At 39.7% G+C, this 19,355-nt stretch overlaps 1 protein-coding gene, 1 non-coding gene and 1 pseudogene across 5 annotated transcripts in view; 2 read left to right on the top strand and 1 right to left on the bottom strand.

Annotated features, from left to right (window-relative positions):
- Window positions 1–19,355, top strand: part of SSH2 (slingshot protein phosphatase 2) — a 298,822-nt gene that overhangs the window by 141,295 nt on the left and 138,172 nt on the right. The window lies entirely within an intron of this gene.
- On the bottom strand, window positions 3,889–3,979 carry LOC118635111 (annotated as a pseudogene).
- On the top strand, window positions 4,953–5,111 carry LOC118635114. Its single transcript, XR_004960455.1, has one exon. It is a non-coding gene; the product is annotated as a U1 spliceosomal RNA (small nuclear RNA).

Here is a 19,355-nt window from a genome sequence, read left to right as displayed (position 1 = left end):
TTTTTTTTTTAATCTTCACTTGAGGATATTTTTACATTTGTCTTTAGACAGAGTGGGAGGGAGGGAGAGAGGGGGAGAGAGAGAAAGAGAGAGAGAGAAACATTGATGTGAGAGAGACACATCAATTAGTTGCCACCCGCCCGACCCCACCTGGGGCTGGGGAGGGACGAACTGCAACTGCAGTATGTACCCTTGGCCGGAATCGAACCCGGCACTCTTTGGTCTGCAGGCCAAAGCTCTAACTGCTGAGCCAAACCAGCCAGGGCACCCCATGACTATTCTGTAACAACCAATTTGTAGTTCTTAATCCCTTCACCTTTTTTTTTTTTAGTCCTCACCGGAGGACATTTTTCGATATTTTGTTCAGATAGAGTGGGAGGGAGAGAGAGAAAAACAACGTGAAAGGGACACATCGAGTGGTTGCCACCCACATGACCCAACCAAGGCAGCGGACAAACTGCAACCGAAGTACGCGCCCTTAGCAGGAACCGAACCCAGGTCTCTCCAGACCGCAGGCCGACGCTCTAACCACCGAGCCGAACTGGCCAGGGCTCCCTTCACCTTTTTATTTTTCATCCTCACCCAAGGATATTTTTTTTATTTATCATCAGATAGAGTGGGAAGAAGGAAGAGAGAGGAAGAGAGAGAGAAACATCAACATGAAAGGGACACATCGACTGCTTGCCTTCCACACGACCCCGACCAGGGCCAGGGACGAACCATTACTGAGGTACATGCCCTTGACTGGACTCGAACCTGTGACTCATTGGTCCAAGGGCTGACGCTCTAACCATTGAGCCAAACTGGCCAGGGCTCCCTTCACCTTCTTTACCCATCCCCCAAGCCCTCTGAAACCAACAAAAAGTTCTCTGTATCTATGGGTCTGCTTCTGTTCTGCTTGTTCATTTTGTTTATAGATTCAATCGTGGATGGATATGTATTTATTGCCATTTTATTGTTCATATTTGTCTTCTTCTTCTTCAAGAAGACCCTTTGACATTTCATATAGTACTGGTTTGGTAGTGATGAACTCCTTCTTATCTGGGAAGTTCTATATGTCCATTGATTCTAAATTGATAGCTTCACAGGATAGAATAATCTTGGTTATAGGTCCTTGCTTTTCATCAATTTGAATAGTACTTTCCACTCCCTTCTGGCCTTCAAACTTTTTTTTTTTTTTTCTGTTTTATTTTTTAATTTTATTTTTGTTACAGATGTTTCTCCTTTTTTACCCCATTGACACCCTCTTCCCCATCCCCCTGCCCCATCCCCGGCTTTGTTGTCCATGTCCATTGGTTATGCGTACATGCATATAAGTTCTGTGGTTTATCTCTTCCCACCTCCCACTACCCCCTCTTCTAAGGGTTGTCAGTCTGTACCCTACTTTCGTGTTTCTGGGTCTACCCTATTCCTCAGACTGTTATGTTCATTTTATTCCATAAATAAGTGAGATCATATGGTATTTGTCTTTTTCTGCTTGGCTTGTTTCACTTAGGATAATACTTTCCAGGTCCCTCCATGTTGTCTCAAAGGATAAGAGATCTTTCTCTCTTACAGCTGCTTCATTGTGTACTCCATTGTGTATATGTACCACTGCTTTTTTATCCATTCTTCTACTGATAGACACTTGGGCTGTTTCCAGATCTTAGCTATTGTAAATCGTGCTGCTATGAACATAGGGGTACATATATTCTTTCTGATTGGTATTTCAGGCTTCTTAGGGTATATTCCTAGAAGTGGGATCACTGGGTCAAATGGAAGTTCAATTTTTAATTTTTTGAGGTAACACCATATTGTTTTCCATAGTAGCTGCACCAGTCTGCATTCCCACCAGCAGTGCACTAGAGTCCCCTTTTCTCCACACCTTCGCCAACACTTGTTTGATGATTTGTTGATGGCGGCCATTCTGACAGGTGTGAGATGATACCTCATTGTTGTTTTAATTTGCATCTCTCTGATTATTAGTGATGTTGAGCATAGGTCTCTTGGCCATTTATATGTCCTGTTTGGAGAGGTGTCTATTCAGCTCCCCTGCCCATTTTTTTTTTTTTTTTATCCTAACCCGAGGATATTTTTCCATTTTTTGTACAGATAGAGTGGGAGGGAGAGAGAGAGGAAGGGAGAGAAAGTGAGAAACATCGACGTGAAGGGACACATCGAGTGGCTGCCACCCGCACGACCAACCAGGGCCGGAGACAAACTGCAACCAAAGTACGTGCCCCTAGCGGGAACCGAACCCGGGTCTCTCCGGACCGCAGGCCAACGCTCTAACCGCTGAGCCAAACCGGCCAGGGCTCCCCTGCCCATTTTTTAATTGGGTTCTTTGTCTTCCTTTTGTTGAGTTGTATGAGTACTCTATATATTTTGGAAATTAACCCTTATCTGATGTATCATTAGCAATGATGTTCTCCCATACAGTGGGTTGCTCTGGCCTTCAAACTTTCTTTTGAGAAATCAGCTGACAGTCTTATGGGAGCTCCCTTGTAGGTAACTAACTGTTTTTCTCTTGCTGTTTTATTTTTTTTTTTAATTTTTTTTTCTTTATAGGTTTTTAGAGAGAGGGGAAGAGAGAGGGTGAGAGAGATAGAAACATCGATGAGAGAGAACATCGACTGGCCGCCTCCTGCATGCCCCCCACTGGGGATTGGACCCACAACCTGGGCATGTGCCCTGAGAAGGAATCGAACCAGTGACCTCTTGGTGCATGGGTCGATGCTCAACCACTGAACCACACCGGCTGGGATCTCTTGCTGTTTTTAAGATTCTCTGTTTGTCTTTAACCTTTTGCATTTTAATTATGATGTGTGTTGGTGTGGGCCTCTTTGGGTTCATCTTGTTTGGGATTCTGAGCATCCTGGACTTGTATGTTTGTTTCCTTCACCAAGTTACAGAGGTTTTCTGTCATTATTTCTTCAAATAGGTTTTCAATTTCTTGCTCTCTTTTCTCCTTCTGGCACCCCCATGATGTAAATGTTGGTACACTTGAAGGTGTCCCAGAGGCTCCTTATACTTTCCTCTTTGTTTTTTTTTTACCCTCACCTGAGGTCATTTTTTCATTTTTTGTTCAGATAGAGTGGGAGGGAGAGAGAGGGAGAGAGAGAGAGAGAGAAACATCTTTTTTTTTGAAGGTGTCCCAGAGGCTCCTTATACTTTCCTCTTTGTTTTTTTTTTACCCTCACCTGAGGTCATTTTTTCATTTTTTGTTCAGATAGAGTGGGAGGGACAGAGAGGGAGAGAGAGAGAGAGAAACATCGATGTGAAAGGGACACATCGAGCAGCTGCCACCCGCATGACCCAACCAGGGCCGGGGACAAACTGCAATGGAGGTATATGCCCTTACCGGGAACTGAACCCAGGTCTCTCTGGACCACACGCCAAAGCTCTAACCGCTGAGCAAAACCGGCCAGGGCTCAAGGATACAATTCTATAATGCATCACAAGATATCTTTTTTTAAAGATGAATAGTTGTGCCCTGGCCAGTTTGGCTCAGCGGTTAGAGCATCAACCCACGGACCAGAAAGTCCCTGCTTTGGTTCCCGCTAAGGGTATGTGCCTTGGTTGCACTTTGTCCCCAGCCCTGGTTGGGGTCATATGGGTAGTGACTACTCGATGTGTCTCTCTCACATCCATGTTTCTCTCTCTTCCCCCTCTCTCCCTCCTGCTCTATCTGAAGATAAATGCAAAAATGTCCGTGGGTGAGAATAAAAAATAAAATAAAAATAAAGATGAATAGTTGTGATAGAAAACAAAGCACTTTAGATCTAAATTTAGAAAATAAATATTTAATTATAGTAGAATTCTTTTATTTCTGTATATACCAACTCTAATCTAAGAATTGTATAAGTGAAGAGAAAGGAATGACTGTTAGGGCATTGTTTTGGGGTCAGCAATATTTTTTAGGTTTTCTTTTTTTTGGGGGGGCCATGCTAATCTTCTCTGTATCATTCCAGTTTTAGTATATGTGCTCCGAAGTGAGCACAGGTTTTGGTTTTTGTTAAAATTACAGTTCTCCTTTAACTTTATTTTGTATTGGTCTCAGGTGTACAGCATAGTAGCCATGGGTCAGCAATTTATAGTATTGTAAAATAACATAGTTTTAAAGATCTGGGAGAGCCCGGATGGTATGGTTCAGTGGATTGAGCATCCTCTCATTGACTGAGAGGTCCCTGTCAGGGCACATGCCCGGTTGGGTTGTGAGCTCAATCCCCATTTGGGTGCCTGCAATTGATGTTTCTCTCCACATCAATGTTTCTATCTCTCTCTAAAAAATTAATTTAGAAAAATATCTGGGAGAAATTGGTGTTGTTTTTTTTTTATTTATTTTTATTTTTATTTTTTGTGGTATGTGCCCCTAGCAGGAACCGAACCAGGGACTCTGGTCCGCAGGTCTACGCTCAACCACTGAGCCAAACTGGCCAGGGCTTTTTTTTTTTTTTTTTTAAAGACAAATGAATGCTTAAGCCATTCAGGACCATTTTTATCCCCCCCCCCCCATATCAACTCAAGCAATACATACAATATTTGTTCCAGATAGATAGATAGATAATTTTTTTAATCCTCACCTGAGGATTTTTTTTCCACTTATTTTCAGACAGAGTGTAAAGGAGAGAGAGAAACATCAATGTGAGAGAGACACATCGACTGGTTGTCTCCTGCACGACCCTGACCAGGGCTGGGGACGAACTGCAACCGAGGTACGTGCCCTTGACTGGTATCGAACCTATGATTCTTTGGTCTGTGGGCTGACGCTCCAACCACTCATCCAAACCGGCCAGGGCCAGTTTTTATATTTTTAATAACTCAATGTGACGTTATTTGTCATCTTCAGCCCAAAACCTCTCCTGTTTTTAAACCTAGTTTTAGTTTCTTTTTAGTCTTTCATAGACATAAGGAATTACACACCATCTATTGAAAAAGTTCTTCACCTTTCAAAATATATTATTTTCCCCAAGATACTCGCATGGGAGATACCATGATCATGAAGGTGGTTTTCCCAGGGCGAGGCTTATCCATTGTATTCAGGATGTGCTGACCCCTGTGATTTCTCATAATGTGAGAAACCCAACTGCATAATTTATGGTAGTGGGGGACAGCATTTACACTCTCCCCTGTTTTTTATCTGTTTGCAAATGTCAGGGGGAACAAAGTTTGCAGCAGTTGGGGTAGAAAGAACAATGTGACCCAATGGGGTCTCAGAAAATCTCTTGGAAGAGACAGGTCTTGAATGAATAGGATTTAGATAGGAGAACAAAAGAAAAGCATTCCAAGTATAGAAGGATGGGAAGAGTGGAAGGAAATCCTTAGCAGTCTGGAAGTAGGTGCTAATGTGTTTCGGGGACAATAAGATAATTGTCTATATGTTACAAGCAGAGTAGTTTTGATTTGATTGACCTTTGTCTACAAGAATGACATGACTGCTGGAAAAGAGTCTGGTAGTGTAACACAGTATAAGAGGAGGCAGGAAAACTCTAGAAAGCTGTTGTGGGCAAATGGCTAGAGGTGGGCAATTATCTCCCCAGCTGACAGCAGCATAAGGACAGTGACTGTGTCTTTTATCTCAGTGTCCATAGCAATTAGCATGTAGTTAGCACTCAGTAAATGCTTGTGGAATGAATAAATGAGAATAGAAGAATGTTGATTATATGTACTAGAAATTATAGCTTTCCTAGAAATTAATCAGGGCGTGTCTTTGTGTAAGATATAGTTTCACCATAGTATTGTGTTACTAATTCATTCAATTTGTGGGAAATCTTTCCTTCAGATCTGTCCCTGATACCTCATCAAGTTTCCTTTATCTTGTATTTGCTCTGTTTATTTTTACTTTCGAGATATGACTTCATTTAATTCCAGCCTATTTAGTGAAATAATTTGTTCATAGATTTAAATATAATGACAATAAATGCACTACACTGTCCATCTTTTGGCTGTGAAAAGAAGACAAATGTACTTCTACCTTAATGTATGTACTAGTTAAAGAATATATTGACCTATAGAAACTTTTACTTCCAAAATTGAAACTCTATACCCATTAAATTATAACTCTCCAACCTCTCCTTAACCCAGCTCCTGGCAATCAACATTCTACTTTTCATCTCTGTGAATTTGACTACTGTAGGTACCTCTTATAAGTGGACTTTTGTGACTGGCTTATTTCACTTAGCATAAGGTTCATTCATGTTATAGCATGTGTCAGAATTTTTTTTTTTTTCATAATGTTTATTTGAAATTCCTCTGTTGTGAGCATATGCCACATTTTGTTTAGCCCATTCATCTATTAATGGACATGTGAGTTGCTTCTACCTTTTGGCTGTTGTGAATAATGTTTCTATGAACATGGGTGTACAAATTTCTCATAACCGTGTTTTTAATTGTGTATATACACAGAATTTTGGATCATATGGTAATTCTTTTTTTAATTTTTTGAGAACCCACCATACTCTACCACTTTACACTCTCACCAACAGTGCACAAAGTTTTCAATTTCTTCATTTCCTCAACAAAACATGTTATTTTTTGTTTTTTGGATAGTGGTCATTCTAATGACTGTGATATCATATCTCATTATACTTTAATTTTTTAAAAAGTGGAAAAAAAGAAAGGTCCATTGTGAATAGGAACTGATATATATAAATCATTCATGATATCACTTGTTTTTGATTTTCAAAAGTAGAGTTTTTTATGTATTAAAAACTGGTTCTAGCCCTGGCTGATTTGGCTCAGCGGTTAGAGCGTCAGCCTGCGGTCCAGAGAGACCCGGGTTCGGTTTCCACTAAGGGCACGTACCTTGGTTGCAGTTTGTCCACGATCCTTAGTTGGTCATGCAGGTGGCAGCCACTCGATGTGTCCCTTTCACATCGATGTTTCTCTCTCTCTCTCTTCCTCTCTCTCCCTCCCACTCTATCTGAACAAAAAATGGGAAAATGTCCTCAGGTGAGGATTAAAAAAAAAACAAAACTGGTTCTAACAGCACACTGAAATTGTACATCTTTTGCTATTGGCCCTTCTGAAATCTAAATCTCTACTTCCCACCATGTGGGTTACTCTTCTGATCTAAAAACTGTCAAGCTGTTTACAAATATTTGGGTGTGGCCACAAGAGGGTGTAGTCAGCTGTCCTCTTGTCCTAGAGTTCTGCCACTGTATGAAGTAGCCCCTTTAAATTGGTAAGTGCACACTTATAAAAGTTCTTTTCCTAGACCCTTGGCAGGAATAGAATTTTCATTTCACTGAAGTACTCTTTGTTTCCGAAGAATGTATTTACAGACCCTTTTTTATATTTACCTGGCGTGTTCTGCTTCTGGTAGCTATGAAACTCATTCTTAAATCTGATTTGAAAAATATATCTAATTATTGCAGCTCTAATGAAATTAGGTATATCTTTTAAGCTAGGTAAATAATTTTACTTTTCTTCCCAGATGTTATTGCTCATGGTATAAACTAACAAACAAAAAAGTAAAAAAAAAAAAATTATCCTTAATTCTTGACTTTGAGAAACTAAGTTTTGGAAAAGTTGTTTTCATATATTATACAAACCCAAAGATGAATAAAATATCAAATACCTATCACAGCTGGCAGGGGATTCTGGGAAGATGGTAGAATAGGAAGCACCAAGAATCTGTCTCCCGCCCTGGCCAGTTTGGCTCAGTGGTTAGAGTGTTGGCCTACGGTCCTGAGAGACCCGGGTTCGGTTCCTGCTAAGGGCATGTACTTCGGTTGCAGTTTGTCCCCGGCCCTAGTTGGTCGTGCGGTGGCAGCCACTCGATGTGTCCCTTTCACGTCGATGTTTCTCTCTCTGTCTCTCTTCCTCTCTCTCCCTCCCACTCTACCTGAACAAAAAGGGGGGAAAAAAAAAAAAAGAATCTGTCTCCCTACTTAGACAACAATTGCACTGGCAGAATCTGTCTGATATAACTATTTTGGAACTCTGGAGTCTGTTGAGGGCTTGCAACTTCCAGGGGAAGACTTGGAAGGTAAATTGAGGTCAATTTCAGCCCTTAATAGATAGCTATCTCCCACCCTTAGCCAGTGGCAGGCAGTTGTGCATGTGTTCCAGAGCAGCTTGCATACAGTTTGTGGAAGACACAGCGGGCAAAAAGAACCCTGTCTTCTAGATATCAGGGATCTATGCTCTGATAGCTTATTGCTGCTTCTGATCACAGAGGTACCAACAAAGAGGCAGGCAGCCTTTGTTGCACCTCCCTCCATTATTGCAAGACCCCCTCCCTCTAGCTGCAGTGACATCAGCAATTTAAAGGGCCATCACTCTTTTTTACTTCCCCTTCATTTTTTGCTTTTTACCCATTCAAGAGCCAGACACTAAAGGTTAGGACAGCCCTGGTCGGTTTTGCTCAGTGGTTGGAGCATTGGCCCATGGACCAGAAAGTCCCGGGTTCGGTTCCTGCTAAGGGCACGTACCTCGGCTGCAGTTTGTCCCCGGCCCTGGTGGGGTCATGCAGGTGGCAGCCACTCGATGTGTCTCTCTCACATCAATGTTTCTCTCTCTCTCTCTCTTCCCCCCTCTCTCCCTCCCTCTCTATCTGAAGATGAATGCAAAAAGGTCCTCGGGTGAAGATAAAATAAATAAATAAAGCCCTGGCTAGTTTGGCGCAATGGTTGGAGCGTCAGCCTGCGGTCCAGAGAGGCCTGGGTTCGGTTCCCGCCAGGGGCACATACCTCAGTTGCAGTTTGTCCCTGGCCCTGGTTGGGTCGTGTGGGTGGCAGCCACTCGATATGTCCCTTTCACATCGATGTTTCTCTCTCTCTCTTCCTCTTTCTCCCTCCCACTCTATCTGAACAAAAAATGAAAAAATGTCCTCAGATGAGGATTAAATAAATAAATAAATAAATAAATAAATAAATAAATAAAATAAAATAAAAATAAAAAAATAAAGGCTAGGACATTCAAAATCGACTGCATATGAAGGGATAATTAGAAAGTGATCAGGCATGCCCAGGGAAAGGCTCAGAAACTACCTGAGAGGACCATAAGTTTACACCTCATTCTGATCCATGGTATAAAGACAGCCTACAACAATTCAAAAATAATAATAGTAACTATAGCCAAAAAAAAAAAAAGGGTAGTAAACCCTGGGGAAGATGGACACTCTGATTTCCAAAGTTAGTACATTATTAGATTCTAATATCTAATGTTCAACAACAAAAATCACAAAGCAGCCCTGACTGGTTTGGCTCAGCAGTTAGAGCATCGACCTGCAGTCCAGAGAGACCCAGGTTTGGTTCCTCCTAAGGGCACGTATCTTGGTTGCAGTTTGTCTCCGGCCCTGGTTGGGTTGGGTGGTTGGCAGCCAATCAATGTGTTCCTTTCACGTCGATGTCTCTCTCTCTCTCTCTCTCTTCCTCTCTCTCCCTCCTACTCTATCTGAACAAAAAATGGAAAAATGTCCTCAGGTGAGGATTAAAAAAAAAATCACAAAGCATACAAAGAAATAGGACTCCATGGCACATTCAAAGGGAAGAGAATAAATCAACAGAAGTTGTCCCTGAGAAGACCTAATAACAGATGTGCTACATAAAGACTTTAAAACAACTGTTTAAAGATGTTTTTTTAAAAAAAAGAGGATGTGGAGGAAGTCAAGAAAATGATGTGTAAACAAAATGGAAGAGAATACCTAAAAGGAAATCTAAAAGAACTTCTGGAGCTGAAAAATACATTAACCGAAATGAAAAATTTCCTAGATTTCAAAGGCAGATTTCAGCAGACAGGAGAAAGGATCATCAAACTTGAAGGTAGGACAGTAGAAATGATCAAATCTGAAGAACAGAAAGACAAAGAGACTGAAAAAAAGCAAACGGAGTGTGAAGGATCTATGGAACACCATTAAGAGGACCAATATACACATCATAGGAGTCCCAATAGGAGAGAGGAGGGGAAAGAAAGACTATTTGAAAAAATAATGGCTAAAAACTTCCCATTTGCTGAAAGACCTTAATATAAATATCCAAGAAGCTCAATGACTCAAAGTAAGATGAAGGCAAGGAGTCCCACACTGAGACACATTATAATCAAACTTTCAAAAGACAAAGAATCTTAAAAGCAGCACAAGAGAAGCAAATTGTCACATACAAGGGACTCTCAATAAGACTATGACCAGATTTTTCATCAGAAATTTTGGAGGCCAGAAAGCATGGGGACAATATATTCATAATGCTAAAAGAAAAGAAAAAAACAAACCTGTCAACCAAGAATTCTATTTTGGGCAGAATTGCCCTTGAAAAGTAAGAGAAGCCCTGGCCAGTTTTGCTCAGTGGTTAGAGCGTCAGCCTGGTCCAGAGAGACCCAGGTTCAGTTCTTGCTAAGGGCACGTACCTCGGTTGCAGTTTGTCCCTGGCCCTGGTTGGTCATGCGGGTGGCAGCCACTTGATGTGTCCCTTTCACATCGATGTTTCTCTCTCTCCCTCCCACTCTATCTGAACAAAAAATAAAGAAATGTCCTCGGGTGAGGATTAAAAAAAAAAAGAGAAAACCCTGGTCAGTGTAACTTGGCTGGAGTGTTGTCCCATGCACCGAAGGTCATGGTTTCAATTACTGATTAGGGCACATATCCAGGTTGCCAGTTCAATCCCTGGTTAGGACACATACAGAAGGCAACCAATAACCAATTGATGTATCTCTCTTACATCAGTGTTTTCTCTTCTCTTCTCTTCTCTTCTCTTCTCTTCTCTTCTCTTCTCTTCTCTTCTCTTCTCTTCTCTTCTCTTCTCTTCTCTTCTCTTCTCTTCTCTTCTCTTCTTTCTCTCTCTCTAAAATCAATTTGTTTAAAAGTGAGAGAAAAATTCCCAGTCAGGGCATATGCCCAGGTTGCAGGCTCCATCCCCAGTAGGGGGTGTGCAAGAGGTAGCAGATCAATGAGTCCCTATCACATCAATGTTTCTATCTGTCTCTCTAAAAAAATTCAATAAGCCTGGCTGGTGTGGCTCAGTGGTTGAGCATCAACCCATGCACCAAGAGGTCGCCGGTTCGATTCCCAGTCAGGATACATGCCCTGGTTGTGGGCCCGATCCGCATTGGGGGGCATGTAGGAGGCGGCCAATCAATGTTCTCTCTCATCGATATTTGTATCTCTTTCTCCCTCTGACTTCCTCTCTCTGTAAAATTCAATAAAGAAAAAAAAGAAAGATTTCAAATTATAAAAAACAAACAAAAAACACATGACTCAACTATAAGAGACTCATTTGAGATCCAAAGACACAATCAGGTTGAAATTGAAAGGATGGAAAATATTCCTATGCAAATAGTAACCAAAAGAGAGCAGGGTTGAGTATACTAATACCAGTTAAAATAGACTTCAAATTAAAAAATGTTTATAAGAGGCAAAGAAGGACATTACATAGTAACAAAAGATTCAATACAGCAAGAAGATATAACAATTTTAAATACAGGGGTGGGCAAAAGTAGGTTGATAATAATAAATAATAATAATACAAGAATAAATTGTTTTATGTACCTACAATTATAAACCTACTTTTGCCCATTCTTGTATTTGTGCTCCATGTGTGAAGCAAAAACTGACAGAATTGAAAAGAGAAATAGACTAAAACCAAGGAGGTATCTCCCTTAAGTACTGGATAGTGCTGTAGTTATAAGATCTAATGATTAAGTAACTGATAACAGCAGTGAATTTTTGTTATTGTTAATCCTCACCTGAAGATATTTTTTTCATTGATCTTTAGAGAATGTGGAAGGGATGGGGGGGGGGGGGACATCAATGTAAGAGAGACACATCAATTGATTGCCTTCTGTTCATGCCCTAACTGGGGCAGGGGATGGGGCCTGCAACCAACATACTTGCCCTTGATGGGAAATAGAATCTGAGACCCTTTGGTGCTCGGGTAGAGGCTCTAACCACTGAGCCATGCTGGCCAGGGCTGCAGTGACTTTTTTAAAAAATATGTTTCTATTGATTTTTAAATTTTATTTATTTCTTTATTTCCTTTATTGATTTTAGAGAGAGAGGAAGGGAGAGGGAAAGAGATAGAAACAGCCCTGGCCAGTTTGGCTCAGCGGTTAGAGCGTCGGCCTGCGGTCCGGAGAGACCCGGGTTCGGTTCCCGCTAAGGGCACGTACTTCGGTTGCAGTTTGTCCCCGGCCCTGGTTGGTCGTGCGGGTGGCAGCCACTCGATGTGTCCCTTCACGTCGATGTTTCTCTCTCTCTCTCTCCCTCCCACTCTATCTGTACAAAAAATGGAAAAATATCCTCGGGTGAGGATAAAAAAAAAAAAAAAAAAAAGAAAGAGATAGAAACATTGAAGAGAACATTGATTAGCCGCTTTTGCATGTCCCCCCTCTGGGGATTTGGCCCACACCTGGGCATGTGCCCTGACTGGGAATCGAATTGGTGACCTCTTGGTGCATGGGTCGATGCTCAACCACTGAGCCACACCAGCCGGGCTTATTGAGTTTTTTATTTTTATTTTAATTTAATTTAATTTTTTTATAATTTTTTTCTTATTGAGTTTTTTAGACAGAAACATCGATGTGATAGAGACACATTGATCTGCTGTCTCTGGCACACCTCCTGCTGGGGATGGAGCCTGCAACCTGGGCATATACCCTAACTGGGAATGGAACCGGGATCTCTCAGTCCATGGGACCACACTCAATCCACTGAGTGACACCAGCCTGGTTGCAATGACTTTTTAATTTTAGTCACAATCCAGTATGAGGTTTCTGTACTTTTTTGAAAAGTCTACTTTCAGTAATTGCAAAGTACTGTACAAATATTCTTTTTAAATTTAATCATTTTATTTATTTTTTATTTATATTCTCACCCAACGACTTTTGTTTGTTTGTTTTTTTGCTTTTTTTTTTTTTTTTGTCAGATAGAGCAGGATGGAGGGAGGCAGGAAGAGAGAGAGAAACATCAATGTGAGAGAGACACATCGAGTGGTTGCCACCCACACGATCCCAACCAGGACCAGGGACAAACTGCTACCAAGGAACGTGCCCTTAGCGGGAACCGAACTCAGGCCGACGCTCTAACTGCTGAGCCAAACCAGCCAGGGCAAATTAATCATTTTAAAAGAGACATTGTCAGCCCTGGCCGGTTTGGCTCAGCGGTTGAGCGTCAGCCTGTGGACCAGAGAGTCCTGGGTTTGGTTCCCGCTAGGGGCATGCACCACACACACACAAAAAGAGACATTGTCAGAGAGCTGCAAGAGAGAACTGAAGCCACAGCCATTACCATCTTCTCTAGTGCTCTACATGTGGATGTAATACCTCCATGGCACCCACATAACAATCCAGATGTACCTCTTCAGCTATGTGAGCTGCAACTTTTGTGTTACTGTTTGCCCATCCCATCAAGGTCTAAAAGATTCAGATCAAAGACCACAACCAAGGCCTCAGAGATTTTTGAAGCCAGTATCATAAGGCTGGTGAACAACACAGTTATTTGTTCTGAAATGGAAATAAACCAAATTAGAGAGACATTTTATTATCAACTAGACCTTTGTATGATGAGTCTGTAGAACACAACTGGAGTATCCATCACAGTAGTGGCTATTACCTAGAAAGCCTTCTTTGCTTGGCTCTTTATAAATATAGCCCTCTATTGAAACAGTTTGAGATGGATGGTAAATCCTTAGAGCTAAAGACTATGCAATGGGGTATGCCTCCTAGAAGTAGCAAAGTATTTTTCTCATGTCCTATAAGGAAGGTCTTGAGACCTATTCAGGCCACAGAACCTATAAATCCAAAGTATTGGAGAAATAGCATACCCCATAGGTCTATCACCTTAGATGACTAACTAGATCATGGCACTCTCAAGGAACACCTTCAACAATTTTGCACTTTATTTATGCAAAAGGAGCCAACCCTGGGAAGTCTCTGGCTTTGGGCTATCTCCTTTTGCTAAGACCACCAATAGAATCTTCTTCAGTATTGAACTGGCCTTCAACCTCAGGGCCAGGGAGCAGCAGTTCTCCAAGTGATCTCTACAGCAAACTGTGCCAAACTGCTGCTGGAAGGAGTCTATAGAGGCAAATGTGTAGATTCTTTTAACTGAAGTTTGATCCTAGAAGCTGCGCATGATCCAAAGTCCCGGTAGGTCTACTGTCTTCCCCTTATCATAGAGTTTTTGAGGCATTTGAAGAGCCTTTTCCAGATTATGTTTAAAATTAAAACCAAAGCCATATTATGAAGAACTCAAGGTCAGAGACAGAGTACTGATAATTTGTGTTGGCAGTGGCTTACCAAAAATTTAGCAAGACCATCAAATGATACTATCTTAGGATAAGGCCCTACAAAACAATGCAGCCGTGGAAACCCAGGGAATGAGTTAGAAGGCGTACATCCAGCACACAAGAGCCTCTACATTAAGGACTTTCTTTCCATCATCAACAACAACAACAAAAAATCATAACACACAAATAAAGGACAACTATATATACAAAAAAATTTACAAGATACAAGATAAAAATATAAGATAGTTTCACTCACTTATAAAAAAAAAGTTTTAGTGTATTTGCTGTTAATCCTGCTCTAAAATCTGTGTTGAATTTTGAAGGTCTGCTCTATATTAATTCAGTGAATAAAATTAGCAATGAAAGTTCGTAATAATTCAGAGATCCCTTTCTAAGAAAAGACTTCACTTTTCACAGTCTTATCTGTCTCCCCTATAGGATGTCAGCTCCCATGCATTTCTCATTTTTTGTATTCTCAAGGTTCAGGCCAAGCCCCGGCAACTAATAGGCATGTATTACCTAGTTATTAAATTACTAAGTAAGTGATAAATGTATGAATTGAAACTAGGGAAGCTTGTATAGAAACAGGCATCTTGCAGCTTTAAAAGTAATTTATGACTAGATGATTAACTTTTTATATTGCTCTTATCTTTCCCAATATGATTTTCTCAATTAAATAAAAGGTATAAATAAGAACCAAAGATTGACCCACGCATTCCAGCCCCCAAAATTAGAATCTCACTTTCCTCCAGGAAATATTCAGGGAACTTAAAAAATTAATAAAGTTAATATACTTTCATATATATATATATATATATATATATATATATCCTCACCCAAGGACATTTTTTGATATTTTGTTCAGATAGAGTAGGAGGGAGGGAGAGAGAGAGAGAGAGAGAGAGAGAAACATCGACGCGAAAGGGACACATCGAGTGGTCGCCATCCACACGACCCAACCAGGGCCAGGGACAAACTGAACCGAGGTACGTGCCCTTAGTGGGATCCAAACTTGGGTCTCTCTCTGAACCGCAGGCTGATGCTCTAACAGCTGAGCCAAACTGGCCAGGGCTACTTTCCTTTTTGTTACAAGTTATTTGTTTTAGATGAAAGGATAAGAGGCTTCTAGGAAAGGTTTGTTCTGAACACTTAATTCAGACCTGCTGAGTTCAGTATAAGGTCAAGTTTTTTTTCTTATATTCTTATGCTTATGAGTATAAACAGTATAAACTGTAGACTTTTCTTACCCTGAAACATATAGACATGTGTGTATTTATATACAGGGTACACACACACAAGTACATATTTCATATATGCATATATACATACATATATATATGTATCACCTGTGTATGTTCATGTTTTAAATATATTTTAAAGATTTTTTTAAATAATTTTTTCCTTTTTCTTTTTTTTCCTTTATTGATTTTAGAGAGAGAGGAAGGGGGGGAGAAAAAGATAGAAACATCGATGAGAGAGAACATCGATTGGCCGCCTCCTGCATGCCTCCCATTGGGGATTTGGCCCACAACCTGGACATGTGCCCTGACCAGGAATTGGACCAGCCATCTCTTGGTGCGTGGGTCAGTGCTCAACCACTGAGCCACACCAGCTGGGCTGTTTTAAATATATTTTAAAGGAAATAGATACTACCAAATGATTTCCTATTATAATCCAAATGAACTCTCAATTGCCACCATCAAATTTCATATCATTTCAATATTCATATTTAATTATCTCAAAAGATGATGAGTAAACTTTTTAATGGGGAATTTTTACAAAGTGAAATTAAAGAGTATTTACTAGAACTAATATGTTGAATATTAGTATTATTTATAAAATACTGTTATTCAGAAAAAAGAGTTCAAAATGTTTGCCATATTTTCATCAGTTGCTTAGAGATCAAGATTTCTGAAAAACAGGATTTCTCAGGTAAAAGTGAAAAGTTATCCCAGAACATTATCTGTTCGTCAAATAACAGGAAATGTGCATAAATTATAGGCATATAAATATTTTCTATTTTACCTGTGTAATGGCAGGGAATTGGACTCTATTATTGTTCTTTCTATCTTTGTTGTAATATTATTTCTGTGGATAAAAATTTAGTTCTGTATTAGCTTTCCTGGCTAGTTAGTGTTGATTTTCTTTTCATATATTCAGAGGGGTCATCAAGAGAAGTGTGGACAACCAGCAGTGTAATAGAGGGAAAGAGCAATGAACTAAGAGCAAGAAGACCTAATTTAGTTTTGTCTCACCTCTTACTATGCTAAGCCTCAGTTTTATCATCTGTAAAATGAGGAAATCTGCCCATTTATCCTATAGGATTGCTAAAAAAGCAAATAACATAGTTTATAGGCAAGCTTTGAAAAATATTGAGCACTAAACACATTACAACAAGATGTAAAGTGATGGTATTTCCATTAGCATTTGTCTAAATTCTTTCCCATTTTATTTTACAAACTCAGACTGATTTCTCTAACTCTGTACTATGACTGACACCCTTTATATCACATCGTATTAAGATCATTTACTGATCGAAAACAAGAAGAGAAATTGGCAGACTAACTACCAATAAAGTTCTTATTTAGTACAAATGCAGTATTAAGTTAGAGTAGGAGCTTCCTGTCTCTGGGTCAGTAGGTCAAATCTGACTCAACCTGGATGATTACCTAAAATCACAGCCACTGGGTACCATTTAGAAAATCCTGTTTAAACATACTGATCATCGCTTTGGCCAGTATAGCTCAGCACTGAGAGGTTACCAGTTCAATTCCAAGTCAGGGCATATACCTGGCTTGTGGGCTTGATCCCCACTAGGGGGCACGCAGGAAGCAGCTGATTGATGTTTCTCTCATCATTGTTTCTCTCTCTCCCTCTCATTTCTTCTCTCTCTCTAAAAAAAAAAAAAAAAAAAAAATCAATAAAAACATATTTTAAAAAAAATAATAAAGGTACTGATCATCTTGTTTCATCCATTCACTGAATAGTTATTAAGACTCATATACTTGCTTCTCTGGCTCACTACTATTCCACCATCCTGAGGCAGAAAGAATGTATTAATAAACATAACTGGCAGATTATTCTGGTGTTAATTATTCACTGGGAATTTTCCCAAGCTAAGCAGCCATTTGGAGAGAGAAGAAAGGACCTGCTATCAATGACGTAACCCAGCCCTAAAACAGCTGTTCTGCTGAAACCCCAAACAAAAGGTCAGGAAATATAGAAACTGTTTAAAACACTTAATTGGTTATAAGCCACCTTTGCTTACAATAATCCTTAACCCTTCTGTGGAAAAATTCTCACCTCGTGTTCTAACAAAACTCTCAGCATCCCTTTCAGAGCATATCCAACACAACTGTTACACATTATTTGTTGTCTGTTCTTGCCAGTTACAACCGAATGAGGGTAGGGACAATCTCTATCTTGTTCATGATTATATCCTTGAATTCTTGCACATAGAAGGTCGTCAGTAACTTTCTGTAGAAGGAATGACTAAGGAACCATAATTTTCATCCATTTTCAGGCTTTGGTAAAAGATATTTAGTTTCTTTGAGCCCATTCCCTCAACTCTGTAATAGAAACAGTATTTTACAGTTTTTCATAAGGATTTGAGATATAAAGGTTACGTGCTTATCACATAGTAATAGGCAATCAACAAGCAATAACTATTATTAATATTTTTACTATTACTCCTTTTTATCAATATAAACTGAGTTTTTCTCAAATTAGAATTGTAATTTTATGTCCATAATAAACAAATAAATCTTTACAATACGCATTTCAGAAACCTTCAAAACCACTACAGCCTAGTTCTTCATCCAAAAAAAAAGCAGTTGACATTAAGGTTAACACTCTTTTTAAATAACTTAAAGTATGCCTGACAGGCCCGTTTGTTTTGCTTAACTCTCTATCTTCTTAAGAGCTGTAACATGAAATTAATTAAATCACTTTTCATACGCAACTGAGTTAAATGGGATTGTCTTAGGTAGTGTGAATTCTATAGAATACCAACTGACTCTTAATTTTAAGAAAACCAAACATCAGGTTTGACAGACAAAAAGTAAACATTGGGAAGCAGACATAATTTCTATTCTGAAAGAAATCGTGTTATATGTAAAAGAAAAGAAATGCAGTAAAGCCCTGGCTGGTTTGGATCAGGGGTTAGAGTGTCGGCCTGTGGTCCAGAGAGACCCGGGTTCGGTTCCCGCTAAGGGCACATACCTCAGTTGCAGTTTGTCCCTGGCCCTAGTGGGTCGTGCGGGTGGCAGCCACACGATGTGTCCCTTTCACATTGATGTTTCTCTCTCTCTCTCTTCCTCTCTCTCCCTCCCACTCTATCTGAACAAAAAATGGAAAAATGTCCTGGGGTGAGGATAAGAAAAAAAATGCAGCAAATACTAAGGTATTCAAAGTAATTTGACAATTCAGATGTTACATTTACAAGAAAAGTATTTATTTTAAAGTAATTAGATAATTTTCATGGAAGAATAAAGGTATTGAGGTAAATATTAGAAGACCTCAACAATCACCTATGCTATTGAATAAAAGAGCAGTTCCATAAAAAGTTCCAAAGTAGACTTTTATGGTAGTTCCATAAAAGTTTACAAAACATATCAAATTACCAATACCAAAATATGCTAACATGAACATATGGTGTGGAAGCTGTACCAAAGCAAACAGCATTAAGCTCCTGAATATTGCAAACTGTCTATACAATATTTCTTAGGTGTGTTCATGAAAAAGGAACTTTCAAAAGAGCCATCATAGTTTTTTTTTTATTATAATGGACAAAAAGTGATAAATACTAGAAACCTTTTTGTTCTGTCTTTTACAAATGTAGCTACAAAAAAAAAAACTAAATATAACTTTAAAATATTAGCTTATGAATAAAAACAGTTGAGTGGTACATTCTTTATGCATTTGAGTTTTCTAACGGATGCTATGATAATTCTTTTTTTTTTTTTAAAATCTTTATTGTTGGATGTAAAATGTATTACAGATGTTCCACATTTTTCCACCATTGACTCCCTCCTCCCCACTTCCGCTCCCCTCCCCTCCCACCTTTTCCCACACTATTATCTGTGTCCATTGGTTATGCATATAAGTTCTTTGGTTTATTTCTTCCCTCCCCACCCCCCGACCCCTTTCCCTTTG

The sequence above is a fragment of the Molossus molossus genome, unplaced genomic scaffold (assembly GCF_014108415.1).
Source record: "Molossus molossus isolate mMolMol1 unplaced genomic scaffold, mMolMol1.p scaffold_m16_p_19, whole genome shotgun sequence".
NCBI classification, from domain to species: Eukaryota; Metazoa; Chordata; class Mammalia; order Chiroptera; family Molossidae; genus Molossus; species Molossus molossus.
This window is presented reverse-complemented; position numbering and strand designations above follow the sequence as displayed.